The sequence below is a fragment of the Eupeodes corollae genome, chromosome 2, assembly GCF_945859685.1.
Source record: "Eupeodes corollae chromosome 2, idEupCoro1.1, whole genome shotgun sequence".
Taxonomy (NCBI): domain Eukaryota; kingdom Metazoa; phylum Arthropoda; class Insecta; order Diptera; family Syrphidae; genus Eupeodes; species Eupeodes corollae.
In genome coordinates this window covers 136,963,123-136,983,448 of record NC_079148.1, presented here as the reverse complement: position 1 = coordinate 136,983,448, position 20,326 = coordinate 136,963,123, and the positions used below count along the sequence as shown (strand labels likewise).

The following is a 20,326-nucleotide window of genomic DNA, read 5'->3' as shown; positions in this document are numbered from 1 at the left end:
TGTAAATACATATAAAATATTTTTGTTCATGATATTTCTTTTTGAACGTTAACATTACGTCATTCAAACAACCACCCCGCGAACTGTTACAAACATCAATTCTTTTGAGGTAATTTTCGATCACTTTTTGACATATATTAAGCGATATCTCAGCCATAACTTGACGAATGTTGGTTTTTAAGTGGTCAAGACAAGAAATTACATGGCCAGAAAAAGTCTCCTGCAATAATATTTGTTGGAGTTGTATGGCATGTGTGTTGGAAATGAACCAACCTTCATAACTAAAACTCGACAAGAAGTCTTAGACATAACTCTTATATCAGATACTATAAACCATATAATCTTGGACTGGAAAGTATCCAAAGAACTCTCGTTCTCTGATCATAGACATATCCAGTTCAATATAAATGTGGATGATAACCCGAGTCCATTGACTTTTCGAAACTATCGGAAAACTGACTGGGCTTCATACAGGTACTCATTACAGAGTTTACTAGAACCTGGACTATCTAGTCCTTCCTCTAATGCTAATGAAGTCAATGACATTACCGCAGCTATGAACAGATCGCTAGAAATCGCTTGTCCACTTATACACATAAAAGGAAAAAAGAAACCACAATGGTAGGCCTCAGAGCTTGACTCGCTCAGAAAAAAATGCAGGAAACTATTCAACCAGGCCAAAGCCGCAAGACTAGCCTCTTACTGGGACTCTTACAAAGAATCCCTAAGAATTTTACAAGAAGGCACTAAGGAAATCTAAGCGATCTTTTTGGCGATAGAAGAAACTTCCGAAGCCTCTAGGTTACGGAAAATTGTTTTAACTAGTCCAGCTATGCCAAGCTGCTTGAAAAATGCAGACGCCTCCTGGACAAATTCAAGTAATGAATCGCTGAACTTACTATTGGACACTCATTTTCCTGATAGTTCTCTTACCGAAACTTGCAACAGTTATATACGTTCAAGTTCAAATACAACATATCCACAAGTTCTGATTACAAGGGATAAGCTACAAGGGCTCTCAACAGCTTCAAACCATTTAAATCTGCAGGACCAGATAGCATAATACCAGCCAAATTACAAAAGACTTCTGATATAATTCCACCAATCCTTGAGGCAATTTTTACCAGCTGTCTTTACCTGGTCCATGTTCCCTCGGTATTTTTATACCTAAAGTAGGTAAATGCTGCCAAGTCAATCTCAAAGATCTACGACCTATAAGTCTATCATCATTCCTTCTTTAGACCTTGGAAAGATTGATTGATATCCATTAAAGGGCAAGTATCGATACAAGACTTCTGTCTTCGTCTCAACATGTCTACTGTAAGGGTAAATCGGTGGAAACAGCGTTACACACTTTAGTACACACCGTCGAATATTCATTCCTTCATAAAGAGTTCACTATGGTTGCTTTCCTTGACATCGAAGGTGCCTTTAACAACGTGGACACATCTGCATTCCTAAATGCAGAGAGTTCGCTTCGAGAGTTAATTCATTTAATGCTTACTAGCAGAATAATTAAATCAAAACTGGGCAACTCTTCTGGCAGACGATTCGTTAGTAGAGGGATACCGCAAGGTGGTGGTCTATCCCCTCTCCTCTGGAACCTAGTGGTGAATGAAATCCTACTAATGATTTAAACCTTCCATATTTTTTTCAAAAATATTACGAAGGGCAAATATGAGAAATTTTATTTGACCATTTTCAATTCTCTTTGTATTAAACTCAATTGTAGAGCTCCAAACAACACAGCTTTATTCAAGAACAGGGCGCACAATACTGCCGTATAAAGATTTAATGGTGTAGGGGTCCTTAAATTCCAATTAGTTTCTTTTGATGAATACAATATAATTAATATGTAAGTTAAATTTCATAATTTAATAAATAGTTTGGAATAATATTTAACAAAGTTCTATTGTAGGCCATACAAGCACACTTGTCAACATTTAACAACAAATCATTTGACTTCACCAATCAACAAATGAATTTAGATCATTTCGAAGCAGAAGACAATCATTTAAATTGGAAATTCGAGAAAAGAACTTTATGTCATTCGCATACATAAGGCAATGAGAATTTTTAAGAAAATTCGGAAGATCATAAATAAAAAGTAAGAATAATAAAGGACCTATATGACTACCTTCTGGAACACCAGAAGTTACCTTAATCTCTTTTGTGAAGAAGTCCATATTCTTTACATATTGTTTTCGACCAAGTAAATACATATTAAGAAAACCATTGAAGTAGCGGTCCAGGGATGCCATATGCTTGAAGTTTTTTTTTTAAGAGAATGTGTAAATTAACCCTATTTAAGGCTTTTACAAGGTCTGTAAAAATCACATGCACTTGTTTTTGATCGTCCAGAAAATTAATGAAAATATTTGTGAATTCTACTAGATTAGAATTAGTAGACCTTCTTTCCCAAAAACTATGTTGGTATTCACTTGCATGTTGCTTTATCTTGAACAAGCCTATCTAAAAGCTTTGGAACAACAAGTAGTTTAGTTATAGGTCTATAGTTTTGAATAGATGTAATAACGGAACAGACGAAAAATAACAAGGAAAAGTCCTTATATATCTGCAGTTTTTTTTAGGTTTAAGTTTAAGCAAAGCATCTTCAATATCATTTAAGTCAAATGATTTACTAGAACAATCAAAATAGGAGCCAAGAAATTAATATATTGATAATTTATTGATAAAGATGTAGAAAAGTTATAGATACTTTCAAAAAACTGTCCAAAAAATCAATCATTTTCGGATCACTAGTTTTCTTATTACCAAAAAACATAATTGTTGGAAATCCAGTAGTACTTCGTTTAGTATCTAAAAATTTCCAAAAAGATGTTGAAGATTGCTTGAGATTACTTTCAAAAAAATGAATATAATTACAACAAAGAAATTTTGAAAGAAAAACAAACTATTTCCTGAGACGAGAAATAACTGCATAAGAATCATCGGAAGGTTTTTCTTTATATTTCTTAAGCGCTGCATTTTTCAAATGTATTATTCTTTTATTATATACGAGTGCATAGGTATACAATCATTCAAAACATTATTAAAAAGAATTTAAAACAGTGAAATTTTTCATGTATATTTTTATCTAGAAACTTATTTGAGCAATTAATATTGTTGCGGTAAATCTTACCACAACAAGTTTCACCTCCCTTATTGCTAACCACCCTTGACGATTTCTTACTGCGGCCCCAAAATTCTAGAAGAGTCTAGTAGAAACCTGGACCTTCAGCCAGTGACCTGCTCTCCTAGCATTTTGGGAAAGCAAATTTAACAGGTATCACCAAAGTGTGCGAAAGGATTCCACACCAACGACCTGTACGACGGTTGGCCCACATATTGGTTGAACAAGATCATCAAGGCACGAAGACGATACCCATGCCCAACAATGTGTGTAGTAAAGTCACACCAACATTAAATTAATATGGCCGAGGGCCTATCATAAAGTATTACCGATAAGAAAATCACTACAGGAATATCTTGACAACTTTTATTTTAATTACAGGCTTGGCTACCGACTTCCTTCAATACGACATAAGTAGTTTTTCCTCAACCAAAATCTAGCGAAAGTCTTGACTGGAATGGGTTCGAAAGTGAAGAGCTGAACTTACTCATTGAGCTACTGGGTGATCGCATCACCTCTTTAAAGAGATCGCGTGCGATGAAAGATATCTGGCTTCTCGGTCGCACACCCCAGTCTTATGGATGGAGGAAGTTGCGGGAACAAGACAGATCAATCATTACGCAAAAGGTCCGAGAGGATTGCCTGAGGGCAAGTAGCCGGAAGGGTCAAGCTCGCAATGGTGATGGCCACTTTTTGAATTGCGCCCAAAGCCTTTTGACGAAAGAAAAATTGTGTAAAGGAATTTTTTGAAAAGACCTACATTAAGTAATTTTCCTACGATAGTTTTTTTTTTTCTTTAAGTTTCTATTAAGTTATAGATTTTATTTTGTTCTGTATGTCGTGGAGAAAAGTGAGGAAGGATTACGATAGTCGTTGGAGGAAGTCAAAAAGAAGCTAAGTATAGTGTTTCTAAGAATATTGCTTTTTCTGGTGTTTAATTGTTTCAAATTCGTCCTTTTGACCTTCGAGTCGAAGTATTAATTTCCTGATATTACGGGACGCGTTTACCGCTTTTTTTTGTTGATTTTTTTTCTTATCGAAATAATTTTCTTCGAGTGATTTCTTTTATCGGTTTTTATTATTATATCCATCATTTTCTTTTGCAAAACATTTATCGAGAATTGACCTTCTGTCAATCTCAATAATTCAATTTGTATCTTTCTCTTTTATAAAAGCTTATGGTTTTTAATCCCGGCTTCGGATAAGGTTTTCCAGGCAATAAAACATAATCTAAATTTAATTTTGTGAAAATAAAACCTTTCTTTTATTTCGTGAGCTTATTTGAAGACAAATTTTTCAGCTACTGGTTTTGTTAAACTTCCAGTAAAAAGTTTCGGAAATCCAATATTGTTTAATCGGAATTATATTCAGTCCGGTCGGTATTACGGTGGAAAAATTTGCAACAATATTACTAAAAGTTATTCATCAAAGATGAATTATGAAAATAAAAAGGCTGAGTTGCCACCCACACTGATGACTTCCCATCCCGTCTGTCTTTTTGTCTTGCGTAAAAGTTTGTAGGTTTTCGTGTTGGGTTAAAAACGCTATTAGTTGAATTATTCTTACAAATTTTAAAATTACCAACAATATTTTTTATATAAAGAAATAGTTTATTATGAAAATCTAGTTTTGTTAAATAGATTTTTAGTTGAAATCAAATTTTCACCAACTTTAGTAGCATTTCTTAAATTTGTACAAATTGGATGAATGAAATTAATCTGACAGATATCAAGAACCGAACATCAATTTTTACCAAATTTTGCGTACTATTTTTTGTATAGATTTTATTTTTTTTTATAAAAAACGGACATTTAAATTTTTGTAAAAAACTACTGAATATTGAAAACGATATTTTCTGTCAAATTAAAAAAATGTTCGAAGACAATATTTTTAATTTTTAAAAAGCTATTTTAGTCGAAAGTAAATTTTTACAAAGTTTTAGTATTGTTTTGTAAGAAAACTTGCAATTCGATTTTTCTCAAAATTTTACTGAATATTTCTTTAAAGGTAAAAGTAGTTTAAAGCCAATATCTAAAAGTTTTGAAAAGATATTTGAGTCGAAATTCAATTTTTACGAACTTTTGTTAAATTTTCTTTTAACTTTTTATTTTTTGTAAAAAAACTTACAATTCGATTTTTCTCAAAATTTTGCCAAATGTTAAAAACAATATTTTTTATAAGATAAAATAAGCTTGAGGCCATAATCTCAAGTTTTTGAAAAGAAATTTGAGTTGAAATTCAATTTTTACCAACTTTAAGTAATGTATTTTTTAGGTTTTAATTTCTTAATTGTATAATAAAAATTGTCAATTTGATTTTTTTAAAATGTTTCAAGAAATTGACAACATTATTTTTCGTTGCACAAAATTGTTTTGAGATGAAAATATTTTTTATTCGTAAAATTTTCAAGTTGACAAATTTTTTTTATATTGTGTTTTTTTTTTTTCAAAAATATATTGGTTTTTTATCACGTTACAATATAAAAATAAATAAATTGGGTGGCGCAACAGTCCGTTGTGAACGAGGGCCTAGCGACTTACAACTCTCAACCATTCCTGTGTGCGAGCACTGTTGTCAGGAATGGAAGGGACCTACAATTTTAGGCCGAATCCGAACAGCTAATTTGAGAAAGCACTTTTGCATGACAAGAAGGATTTGTCAATTCCTCACAAGAGGCAGTAACCGCGAAAATTAATTTTTTGAATTAAGGTGGCACAGGCAGGGATCGAACCCAAGACCTCTCGCATGACAGTCCTACGCACTAATAATCATGCCCAGGTACTACGTTAAAAATATATAATGTACAATTTAATTCAAGTCTCTAGCGTCATTGGTTAGTGAGATATTTAGGGTTAACCAAAATGTTCATCCATCCACGCCATTTTCCTGAGAGCCCTTTTTTGTTTTTCGTTTTGCATTATTATCTGTAAAGCGAAATTTATTTAAAGTCGATATCTCTTCTGGTTCTTGAGTTATAGATGACGAAAATAATGTTACAAACGTATAGACGTACGAACGTACGTACAAAAGCACGCACAGACATCGTTTTGAAAATATTTTATTTTGACCCTAGGGACCTTGAAACGTCAGTAAATGTCAACATTTTTAAATTGACAAATCGGACCCAATTCAATAACTTCCTATGGGAAGTTAAATATCCATGCTTGTGATACCCGTGGCATGATGGTTAGTGCGTTGGACTGTCATGCCAGAAGTCTTGGATTCCATTCCTGCTTATGTCACCCAAAGTTTTTTTTCACCCGTAATGTCTCTTGGAAGGAATTGACAAATTCTCCAAAAGTATTTCTTGTCATAAAAAGTGCTTTCTCAAATTAGCCTTTCGCGCCACCCAATTCTTTTATTTTGTATGCTTTTTTTATTCCATTTTAAAGTTCTGTACCTTCTAAAACAATACCCTTTACTAAAACCGCTTACTGGAGGGTAAAAACGCCAGCTTGTATGCCCGAATTCAAAGCTGCCAAAAGTAACTTAACTACAAAATAATCCTTTTTTGAAGTTGCTGAAAAAACTTATTTTATTCCACTTCATCAAGCAACAGGATACGATAAATGTGTTATGCCATTTTTCTCGCATGAAAAGTCTACCCAAAAATTATTGAATGTGTATCGTCTTTTTCTAGTAAATTACCCAACTACAAATAATAATAATTTATAAGTATCTATAGAGTGGTTGAAAATCTAACGATATGTGAAGGTTAACACCGCATATCATCTACATTATTATAATTTTTATTAATTTATGCGTATTCAGAAGGAATTAATTTTATTGTTGTGAAGTAGATTATAGGTTATTTTATCGTGAATAGTGACCATACACACAAGACCTTATCTAGATTATATTCATTAAACTTCTTAATACGATTATAAATGGTATTAAACGCTCCCATTATAGAATTTGGTCTTGATTTTAATTTATGTAAAACCCCTAATATTTATTTGAGCTAAATTTAACTTTTGTCGTCAGCTCATTAAACATTTTTCGGGGTTTAATCATAATATCACATTGAAATTAACTAAAAAGGTTCTTATGTTACAAAACCGTTCAACCCTTATTAAAGTTTAACAGAGTTTATAGGCATTAAATAGAAATGTAAATACAACTTAAACACTTTTTAGAGTGAAGATATCGTCTATAACATACAGTCACTATTTTACTGTAGGCTGAAGGCTATAAGAGAAAAGTACATAGAAATCGCAGACAACTGGTAAATAAATGATCTAAAGCAATCATCAGGGAATCGACATTCTTTGTGTTGAGAATGATAGAAAATGCTGAGTTTATATTTGCATTCGATGCAACCTCGGCGGAGTCTATAGTTCTCATTTCTCATTAAAAAAAAAAAACAAACAAATGCCAAGTACAGGGTAGTTCTGGTCTGGTTTTTTGGTAAGTGCGTTGAATGTTAACTAAAGTTCATGAATTTAAAAACGGGGTTTTGGAAGATTTTATGTTTATCTCAACTTGATTTAGTTTAGTTTGACAAGAAAAATTAGAATACAAATATTTCTTTTTTAAAACCTCACTTTGTAAATAATTACAAACCAGAAAACGCTTGGTATTTTAAAAAATTACAGTTTGTTTAGGAATGATCTTTTCAATGGGACTTCAAATATGATCTATAAAAATTAAAAAGGTGGCGCAACAGTCCATTGTCAACTAGGGCCTAGTGACTTACAACTCTCAACCATTCCTGTGTGCGAGTAATGTTGACAGAGATAAAGAGGACCTACAATTTTAAGCCGAATCAAAACGGCTTATTGGGGAAAGCACTTTTCTTGCCAAGAATAACTCTTGGAGAATTGGTCAATTCCTCGCAAGAGGCAGGGATCGAACCCAAGACCTCTGGCATGACAGTACCACGGGTACTTCCTTCAAATATAATCAGATAATTCAAAATGAGTGAACCAAATCAGTCACAAAACCGCCATTAACTGTGCTGTATTATGTGCAGGGTTTTTCAACAGGAACGCTACAAAAGTAGAGCGACAGGGACAGCAAACGACGCCATACTTCCCGCCTTTCTTTTGATATTTCTCTTCAGTAAGGTTTGCCATTTTATGGTGGAAAGATATACGAGCCAACAACTAGTCGAAATTATTAAAATTTACTATAGAAATTCGGAGTCAGTGGCCTCAACGTTATGAGCCCTAAATTTACAGTCGTTATAATCGTTCTAGCAGAGTAAAAATTGAGCGTTTAGTGGAAATATTTGAAACCACAGGCACAGTACGAATAGTTCCCGTAGCAGTAAGACAAAGAAGTGCCCGTAGTGTCGAAAATATTGCTACTGCTGAGGCTTCAGTTCCAGAAAGTCCAAATGTTTCTCTCATACGTCGTTGTCAAGCATTGGCCATCTCTGGGACGCCTTTGAGGTGAATTTCGTATAAAGATCTTGCCATACATCCTTACAAGATTAAATTGACGCTAGAACTGAAGCCGCTTGACCACCAGAACGTACGCGAAATGGGCTGAGCAACAACTTGAAAATGATTCTGATTTCTTCAGCGATGAGGCTCATTTCTGGGCCGACAGCTGCGTCATTGGGTCGTACTTCTTCCGTGACAATCAAGACCAGCACGTAACTGTGAATGGAGATCGCTACCGTTCAATGGTAACCGAATATTTTTGACCCCAACTGGTTGATATGGACTTGGATTATATGTGGTTCTTATCTTACAGGACAGGGAAAGCCACTCAGCGAATGTCACAATCAATTTATTAAAAACCAAGTTTGGAGAACGTGTTATCTCACGAAATGGTTCAGTTGCTTTGGTGCCTTGGTCGTGCGATTCGACGCCGCCGTTTGACTATTTCTTGTGGGTCTACGTCAAGTCTATGGTCTTTGTTAACAAGTCAGCGAAGATTGGTGAACTTCGTACGAATATCGAACATGAAATTGCAGCAGTATTGGCCGATTTTTCCTTAAAAACCGTCGAAAATTGGATTTAGCGTGTGGACTTCTGCAAGAGTGTCCGTGCAAAGCAAAAAAATTGTTTTTCATACATAATGGCATTGAACGTAATTTGTTTTATTAAACAAAAATATTTACCGCTTTTTTTGAAAAACCGATATATTGGCACACAATTCAAAATATACATTTTCACAGACTGCTTAAAACCGTCCTGCTAAGTTAACTTTCAATCTATTGAAAAAGTTTCTACATTTTTACGACTTTTATATCGGTTCAAGAAAGATATACAAATAATAAGACTATAAGGGGGTAAATCCATACTTTCATACTTTTATTATAAATGCGAAAGTAACTCTGTCTGTCGGTCTGTTACTCAATCAGGCCCAAACTACTGAGCCCATTTGCATGAAATTTGGTATGGAGATATTTTGATACCCGAGAAAGGACATCTACTTTTTACCCCGGGATAATGACGAATTTCCATGAGAAAATTCAGGTGGGCCAATCGCTTTTACGCCTAAGCTACTTAACTGATTTAAATGAAATTTGGTAAGGATATAGTTTGAGACTTAAGAAAGGACATACTTTCCGGGGAATATGATCAAAGATTTGAATAATATTTGGATACAATTGGTATTACGGGAAAACAATGCATTTCTAACCCTTATGAAAAAAGTTGTCAAACATTCTAAACATATCATACACGTATTTTAACGCGGGCTTCGCTCGCAACTTGCCTCAAGCCCTAAATGTTAGGCGCAAACTGTGGATAGGATGGATGGTGGTTCTCTTAGCTGTTGACTTTAAACAGACCCTGCCGGTAACTACTAGAGTTACACCGGTATATGTCTGACTACGAATATGCGAGTTCAGCTACACAATGATTCTCAAGCAGGACAATATGAAGCTGCTCTTCTAAAAATCGGAGAAGATTGTATGCCCAAAGACTGTAACGGCTCGATTAGTTGAGTAATGAATTCTGTCAAATTGTTTGTAGCACAGATGCATTCAAAAGTAATGTCTATCCAAACCTGCATATTAATATTGGCAATCGGAGTTTACCTCCAACTAATGAGATAGTTAGCCAGATAAATTAACAAATTAAGTCGGACGTAGAGGGAAATATCGTCGAGTACCTCTCAGTAGACAATGTTAAGGACACGAAGCAAATTACATAATACCCCATAGAATTCTTAATTCTTTTGAATTATCAGGTTTGCCTTTTTATAAGTTGAGATTGAAGGTTGGTGCTCCAGTCCTTTTAATGAGAAATTTTGATAATAATTCCAACCGATATGCCGTAATAACAACCCATAAAGCACATGGGCAAAAGCTGAAAGTTGCAGGTGTTAATTTGGAAAAAAAACTGTTTTTTTCCCATGGACAATTATTTGTGTCGTGCTCATGAGCCTTAAGCCCACAAAATCTTTACGTGCTGGCCAAGGAAGGAAAAACAAAAAGCGTCGTATATAAAAATGTATAAACCGAACTTAACCAAACCTATGACAATCAAACTTATTATTGCCTCATCCCATCTCGGCACAATTCAAACATATGTGCGTACAAGAAAGGACAGCTCAGGTTTTTCATACTACTATCCAAAAAAGCTATCTAATGCCGACGAAGTCGCTGGTAAAAGCTAGTGATTTCATAAAAATGAATCATATCTCGATTCGAACTAAAAAAAATGCTCACTAGGAGCGCAATTCCCTAGGCCCAAATGGATTTTCGTTCAAAATTTTGTTTCGCCTTCAATATGTCAGTTTAAAAATATTCACGTCAATCTGCACGTGTTATTTGGTTACTGATAAAACAATGATTTGTTTGGTAGGGCCCCATGAGTCTATAAGCACATCGTTGGAAAAAAAAAGAATATTTTCGGTTGCTAGGCTATCAATAAAATGAATATTTGTCACAAACAAATGGAAATCCAAATTTACAGAATTGTTACCAGAAATCTGAAATTTGTAGTAGAGTTTCAATACTGAAAAGCGATTTTCTTCCTTAATCTTCAACTTGGGTATTCTTAAAATGGTTCAACATTCTTGATGATTCACATTAATTCATCCTTACGTTATCATTGCCTAGCTGCAATAAATCTGGAGGAAAAGCCAAGCATCCAATTCCTCCGTTCTGGTACTAAAAACTATCAATATTTTAAAACCTTTTAATAAAATTCTATGAGTCATATTTATAGTTTCTTGATAAGTTCTGAGCTTGTTTTTGCTGAATTAAACTTCAGTTTATGTTATTCATAGACAATTTAAACCCGTTTTAAAACGATAACCTGGAGTCTAAAAATAAACACGACGCTGTTTCTAAACCTATTAAACGTCAAAAATAAACAAACTGATTGAGAAAATTGAGTTACGAGACATTTTATTTGAAAATTTAAAAACAAAAATTAAAATGTCAAAAGACTTAAGCAAACATACACCAATACTTTGATATATTGCTATATGTCGGAATGCTACCAACTAACTGAAAACGAAAGCTCTAACTAACCCGATTGGATCTCTTTGAAATAGATAAAGACGATTTGTATAAAATGTATCGATTCGAGAAAAAAAAAACTGTCAATTTTATGATTGACCTTCTTAATATTATAATTATGTAGATCGAAATTCAATGAAATGTAAATACAAATATCTGCGTGCTTCCAAGTCTTAAAACCACCAGCGCGACTTCATAAAATTTCTCAACTAACAGCAAACAAAATAATTTAAAGGGTTTCAAAGATTCTGGCTCTTCAATTAATTTTGTTCCCCTCTACCATTTTGTATAGCTTTAAGTGAACATTTTCAGAATTGTAGTAGAATATACCTTAAACTTGTTTCTAACTACACAGACCTGTCAAATTTTTTATGAATAACAGCTGTTTTTAACCTACATATATGTTAAATGTAGACTCCAGTTCAAATAGACTCGGGATTAAAATATGAATATGCCCTTTTAGTTTAAGATTGTTCTGAAGCAAAGCTCGACTCAAGATTTAGCACTGTCAAAAATATTCATAAAAAGTGATTAATAAGCTTGTTTTTTGTTCGATGTTTTAAATGGTTGAAAGCTCTTTAAAAAAAACTGATTTTGAAACTAAAAACTTTGCAAAATTTGACTTTGAAAATTATGTATGCTTAAGTTTTTGAAAAAAACGATTCGGATATCCAGTCTTATGACATTTGTGCATACAATTTTTATAATTTCTTAAACTACGAAACGAAAACTATTCAACTCCAACGCCAACACAGTTTGTTCCTTTTGATAGAATATTAATTTTTTTTAATGAAATGCTTTTGAAATAGAAATAGAATTTGATTCAAAATATGTTATTCAGTGCCTTTTGGGGTGGAATCAGCTAATTTGACTGTTGATAAATAACAGGGTGAAAGTCATAAATGTCGTTTCTGAATAGAGCTAGCAGACGCTAACACAAACGAATGGAACATTTTCTCAGTAAACTCTTTTTGTTAAAAAAAACATTTTGTTGAGAATGTTAATAAAACAAAACCAATTTGAAATTTCACCATGCCAACAATGAATTCTAATCTGAAACTGTTCAATCGAATCGAAATAAGTTGAATCATCTTACATAGACGGAAAACTCGGTGATAAACAAATCGACTATTGGAAATATGATATAGTCACTTATCACCTTATTCACTTATCCCACCCCTGTTTCACTCTACCATTTTTTTTCTTCAATTTTTAAGTTTAAATTTAAGTCCCTAAAAATGTCATTAAATTCAATTTAAAGACTGATACCAAATCTTAAGTAAAAGTATACATCATAATTCAACCCTTTATTATAGCGAAAATAAATGGAAAGTTCACTGTGGCGTATACTTGTTTTTTTGTCCTCTTCATGTAATATGACCATACATACATAAATAACAGAACATATTGTTTGTTTGTTTCCACCAATACATTTGGCTTTCTTTTTTTGTTTGTTTATTCGTTAACTCTTAAGCCACTTGCCATTTTTCCTTATAACATATAAAGTCCAACAATAAAGTCAAAAGGGTAAAATTCATCTTTCTTTACAGAACCATAATAATTTATCAACAAAAACTCTCTACGAGTGGTAGAGTGTACTTTTATCCCCGTTTATCCCTTCCACCTTACGAATGTTTAAGTGAAACCATACAAATTCACAAAAGTGAAGACAAATTGAGTTCTTTTCCTTAAATCCGGTGTTGACTTTTGCACCACCCTGCACCGAAAGTATAGCTATTTACCGGCACTTACAGCTCAAGCTTTAGGGAGGTATACAAAACTATAACTCTTATGTTATGTAGCATAACACACACTCAAAACGTATACAAACATACTCGTAATATACACACACACATATAATAAATATTTTCTATTATTTTACTTTTATTTTTTGTACATATTATTATTTTGTTTTCATTTTTCCAATTCTCAACTACGACTACGACAACGACACGACGAGAATAGAGTCAACTATTTTATTTGCTTAACTTTGGATATCAATCGAAGCTGAAAAATACTCATCCATTTTGAAGTGGTAGAAGTGAAGAACAAAAAAGAAAAACTAAAATGCAAGTGCACAAATGTATAGAGAGAAGCAAAATATTTGCAGACATAAAGACGAAAGAGACAGAAGGACAGAGGGAAAAAAGGGAGGAGGAAGGAAAAAAATACAAATTCAAACTCTATCACATAAAACAAGAGAAATAAAATTGAATACAAAAAGGCATAACCAAAGGCTCGATGTTGAATGAAAAATCTGTTACGGAAAATCATCTGTACACACAAGGATTTTCAATTTTTTTACTCGCTTTTTTCAATTTTTATTATTTTCTTTACATGTATCTTATGGTGACCAGGCTCAGGAAAAATTCACTTTTATTTTGACAAAAACAAGCGATAAGCTGGTGAATAGATCTGAAGAATCGCATACATTTTAGAAAATCATTGAAAAATAGTATGTAAATTTTTACGCCTATATTGTTGAGTTTCTTCACAACCAGTTTTACGGCAAGTTTAGTCTTAAAATAGTTTCAATTTAAATTTCAAAGACTATTTTCATTCCCAAAATCGAGTGAAATTAAATCTAAATCTGAATTTAAAATCGAGTGAACTTGTTTCATGGTTCTATCATTCGATCGATTTTATAACTTCGAATACTTTTTAAAACAATATGTTATTTGAGCCAAAAAAAATTGGTTTGATTAAGCTTGTTTTATGGCCAGGAAAAATGTTCTTAAACACCTCAAATTCTTAAGAAAACTAAACCTGAAAATATGTCGTAGAAACTACTATGATGGCAACAAAAATATAGGATTTTATGTAAAACTAAAAACAAGCTTATTGCGTTAGCCTTACTAGGAGTCTTAAATCTGTTTATTCAGCCCGAAAGTGGTGGAAGATTGCTAAGCAAATACGCATACAGTGGATTAAAAAATCACAACGTCAGTAAAACTAATTAAATGTAAAATGCATTTTGAAAGCTTACTCTTGCAATCAAATGATTCAGCTACTATCTCATACAATTAGCAACATGTTCACAGTTGATTACCAAATTGATCTTCACGAGATATATTTTGCTATATCTTCATCAAAAGGTATGAAAACTCCTGGTTTTGATGGAATACAGTATACATTTTATAAAAATGCATTTTCATCTCTTATTGAAGAAGTTGTTCACTAATATTCTTTCAAACTGCAACGCTACCATCATCTTTCAGAAAATCCATTATATACCCACTGTTCAAGAAAGGAGAAACAAATGTTGTGTCAAACTATAGATGACTTTCATTTCTCGATACGCTCTATAAGCTGTTTAATACAGTTCTCTTGAACAGACTTTCAGCTTGGTTAGAAATAAACAACATCATCAATGAATTCCAAACTGGATACAGAACCTCCTATTCTACTGTCGACCGAGTTTATAATCTTTCATGCATAATTCATCTTCAACTGTGCCAAAAGAAGAAACTCTATGCTTTTTTCATCATTCTTAAGACTGCTTTTGATAGCATTGACAGGAATGGTCTTATTTATAACCTATCGATTCTGGGAATATCTTTGAAGATACTGGCTACTATAAAGTCTCTTTATAATGATACTACTGAAGCTGTTTGGGATGGTTCGTGTTTGTAAGACTTCCTCACTAAGAAAGGTGTTCGTTAAGGATGTGTGCTAAGCTCTCTTGTTTTCGTTCTGTTTTTAAATGATCTTCATGCGGAACTTCCAATCGGTATTGTTTTAGATGATCTTCAAATTAACGCCCATTTATATGCGATATTATACTGTTATCAGATAATCCTTCCAATTTGCAGCTGCTTATTGATGATTTTAAGACTTACTGCCTTCAATGGAATTTTGAAATAGATCTTGATAAGTCGGAAATAGTAATATTTCGCAATGGTGGAAGAAGAGCAGCCTGCGAAAAATGGTTTTACAATAATTCTGAAATAAAGGTTTCTAATCAATACAAATAGTGTTTACTTACAACATGTCAAGAAATGAGCATTCAACAAACAGATAGGGAGCACCTAAAAATTCCATCAATGCAACATGGTCGAGACTGCTGCGAGACAATAACGTCCAACACTCAACAAAGTTCAAAGTTCGCCGGGATACCGCGAATACAACTTGAAGTATCAGCGTAACACTAGCCCTTATAAACTTGCATTTACTTGGTAGGTTGGCAACATTTCACTTGTTCCTTCTGCATGCAGGGCTTTTATTTGATTCCCAGTTATCTCAGCGACCCGACAAATTTCAACTGCCTTTGCCAGGGTAAGGTCACTTTGTTTTAGGAGTTGAGACTGCACTACTACATCACCAATTCCAATCACGATGCGGTCGCAACATGGACTCCTTCTCTGTACCAAATGTACAATTATCCACCAGTGCCGATATATCCTTAAGGAAGTGCTCAAAAGGTTCCCCTTCTTTTTGATTCCTTGAATAAAATAAAAAACGTTCGTACACGATGTTTGTCGTTTTAGCGTTGCAGTATTCCTCAAATCTTGCAAGAACTGCCTCATATTCTACATCTTCATCAAACGCGAACGTATTGTAGAGCTCAATTGCCTCGCTCCAGCACAACTTAGGAATCTTGCTATTTGAATAGATTCTTCTGCTTTGTCCGTTTTTGTAGCTGTAGCATAGATCTTGAAATGAGTCTTGAATTTCTTCCAATTTTCTCGCAAATTTCCATCCAGACACAGTTGTTGGGGTTTGTGAAAGTCCATATCAACTCGTTCAAATATTTTTTCGTAACAAAACATAGCTTAAAACTTAAAAAATTTACCGTCTGCACCATGTGATATTTTATAGGTTTAATAAAAAGCAACGTATTGTGAGGTTAGTCTTTATTCAAGTGACTGCTCTTTTTATTTTGTCTTTCTTACAATTCTTACAACAAAATAATTGTTGCCAACCTACCAAGTAAATGCAAGTTTATAAGGGCTAGTGTTACGCTGATACTACACAACTAAGTCGAAAAGTTGCAGTGTTTCTTTATGAACAGATGTTTTTTACTGCCGGATAATACGCCTTACGTCCCTCCAGCTACATTTTTCTTTCATAAGACAAAATCTAAATCTTCTTAATAATAGTTTACCCATTATTTTATCGAAAGCCATTCGAATCTGCCCGTACAAAATGTACAGAAGAAAATTTCTTGACAACGGCATGCTTTCTCATTCTCAACGTACTGCTTTTCAAACTTATATTACTTCTGAAAAGTAATTTTGTTGGGAAAGACTCTGTTATCAAAGTCTAGTTTCTAAATGTGTTTCGAAATTTTTTGAAAGAATGTTGTTTTATTCGAAATTTTACAGAGAAGACATTTTGCGTGTTGAAAAATCATTTTAAATGCTTTGTCCGTGTTGAAATACGAAATAACATCCCCAACACAAAATCCACAAATCTAAAATCTTCTGAACTAAAATCCCCAAATCCAAAATCCTTAAGCACAAATTCACTATATTTCGAAAATATCTAAGGAATTAAGTTTGGCGCTAAGCATAATTTCTTAGATATACTCGAAATATGGTGAATCTGTGCTTACGGATTTGAGTTTTGCGAATAATTTATAACAAAATCAAGTAGCATTTTTTTCTTTTCTTTTTACTCTCTTTTAAATATTATATAGAAAAGCGAAGTAGTGAAGTACAATGATGAAAACCAACAGGCCTTTAAGGCGTTTAAAAATTTTAAATTTGGGCTTACGTTTGTGGAGTATGGGCATGGGGATTTAGATCGTGGAGGTTTTTTTTTGAAGATTTTGTACTTGGGAATAATATTTATGGATTTTTCAAAATGTGTGGATTTTGTTTTTGGAATTTTGAACTTATGTATTATGTGGGTATATCTTGTAATACAAAGTACATTCTATAAAAACTTAAGGTATGTTTCCTTCAAGTGAAATTATTATTGTTTTTAAACAATTTCCTCATTTTAATTTCAAATTACATCAACTTATTCTGTTTGAATTCAAATCACTTGAAAATTGCAAGTATCGAAATGTGGAACAGGAAATTCACTTCGTTTTGAGTTCGAGATCAATGAAATCGATATTGATAAAAGTGAATTACAGAGCTCCATAAATTCAATGTAGAACTTAGCGGTTAAGCTCGAAAACCCTTTAAATCTAATTTCGACTCAAACTCAATTATTGAAATGAAATTTTATAAAAACTATTAAAATTTAGTCTCCTTTAAAAATTACTAAAGCAAAATACATATAAATCATCCGTCAATTAAACAAAGTACTTATACTTATCTTTGAGCGTTTTGAATTTGGAATACAAAAAGTATAACTAAGAAGGCTAAATTTAATTATTTAACTATTTATTATAGATGTATGCCCACTGAAATATTAAGATTAGTTAAGAATTTATGTCTGTTGAAAATGAATGTAATGGGTATCCTAAAATCATGTCGGATTTTCAAAAGAATACACTTTTTCATAGTTAAGGGATTATTAAAAGTAGACCGAACTTAAAAAACTATTAACTTTTCGGGTCGTTATTAAAGGTATAGTTTTCCTTAATATTCATACCAACAATCTATGACACTTTTTCACTTATGAAAGTTAAAATCTTGGGTTTTGAATGTTTGAACTGTAGTTTCACACTTTAAGAATTTTTAAGTTTTGCTGACGTACAGATTGAGCTTCAATTACTATCATCTGTCGATATTTGTTCTCTTTCATATTAAAATTGGTAAAAATGGAGAAATTGGGACAGCCTTTTCATTTTACTCATGACTAAATTTTAGTGTTTTCGAAATTTATTAAAAAGGATAACAGGTTTGACAAGAATTACAGATTAAAGTTATTTCATACAAATGGCAGTAAATTAAAATGCTATGTAATTTTTGGGAAAGTCTTAACATTTTATTTTTACTTGAAATACAAATCAAATAAGTCGGAAAAATAAATTATAACTTTCAAATGACATTTTTTTTAAATGAAAACAGTAAAACCCATAAGAAACTAAATAAGAACTTCTTGATATCAATACTTTAAAGCATCGTAAATTTGAAGCAAATTAAAAGATTTTCAAAAATGTTGAGTCATCCTTTAGTACATTATAAAAGGAATGGAATGTACATTTAAAAAATTAAAGCTATTTCTAATTTCTCAAAAGTGTTGAACATTTCAAGTATTTCTTTTCTTTTAGGACACTCTTTAATCTTTTTTCACTTGAAGTAAAGATCGAAATATCCCAAATTAATAAAAATTAACGATGTTACTGTTTTAAGGGTTGACATTAAAATTTAATCATACTAAATTAATGACTTCCCTTAATGTTGGGAAAACATTTAAATAGATTTTTATTTTATTGTAAAGACGAAAGTATGACAAATTGAAAGACGATATAAGCCTTATAGTACCCACGGTTACGGTTGCAACACCACAAACTTTTCATAAACTTTTCCGTGGCTTATTCGAAATCGATAACTTAACGAATTCCATGTTTAAAGTCTTCAATCGAGCATTCATGTAAAAGTATCTTTCACATTGGGGTGATTTAAAGAAGTCGAAGGCTGTTAAACAACAGTGGCCAATTACATTAAATAACAAGGCCAGGAAACATTCATTTATTACGTTTAATAATGTCGTAGTTTGAACACATTAAATGTCAAAAACTGGAATCTTCCATAGTGACAGCTGCCCAAGTAGATGGCTACTGAACAAAAATATTTGTATTGAAAAACTCGTATAAAAAGCAAAGCTCTCCTAAATTTGTTGTAAATGATTTTTGGGAATGTGCAAGATTTTGTATATCAAAAATAGTTTTAACTTTTTTATCCTAGTAAACTCCTTTGAAATAAGATCAAAATTGTTAAGATGGTCACACTGGATAGTTTTTATTAATAAAAAAATCATAAAAAAAGAAACAAAAGAACAACACAACAAAACAAACCTTCACATACAGATATCACCAATGCACAAACAAAACACTGCTGGATATTTTCCTCTTCTTTCTGTTTTCTGTTTTATTAGTTTTTCTCTTAGGTATTTTCTTTTTTTTTCGCCTCTCTACGAGTATTTCATTTTGTATAAATGATTCCAAAGCAGAGACTAAAGCTCCAAAATGAAATGAAATGAAATAAAATGAATGAATAATCAGGCATACAAAACCGAGAACCAGACCAACCGACCAACACACCAGCCAGTCGTCAAACAGAAGTCCTTTTTGTGTGCAAGGACTTAAGGAGAGGGAAAATATAGGGACTATAGGGATGTATAGGTATAGAGAGCTCAAAAGGGTGGTGTAGGAATTATACAACGACTAACGACGATAACGGCAACGGCAACGACGAAGAACGTGACGTTAGAGTCGAGGCGGAGGACTTCATCATTCCAATGCACCTCCTTACATATTATTCACCCTATTCCCTCCGCATGTCGATTCATTTATCCCGATAGCAAATGGCAATAGCATAGCAAGCTTATCCTGGCCCATACCGGGCCGGGCCGGGCCGGGCCACCCTCACCTCACCATACCGCAGCCCATCCAACATCAGCCAACATTCAAACATTCAACATCCAAAGTGAAGTGGAGAGCGCGCATTGGAATGGAGGTACTTACACTTTTTAATTACCTCGTTTACTTCTACTCAGGGATAAGTTTTAATTAAAATTATTTTCTGTTTTTGTATGTTTCATTGCGGATTTGTTATGAATTTGTATGCGAAACAAGATTGTACCGTTACCGTTCATTTTTTGTTTTGTCATTTCGCTTTTTTACTGTAATTCTTTTTTTTTTTAAATCC

General features: G+C 32.9%; 1 protein-coding gene across 7 annotated transcripts in view; it reads right to left on the bottom strand.

Moving 5' to 3' along the window:
- The window catches only part of LOC129945954 (cell adhesion molecule Dscam2), a 297,467-nt gene that overhangs the window by 137,327 nt on the left and 139,814 nt on the right, over positions 1-20,326 (bottom strand). The gene's annotated exons all lie outside the window — the stretch shown is intronic.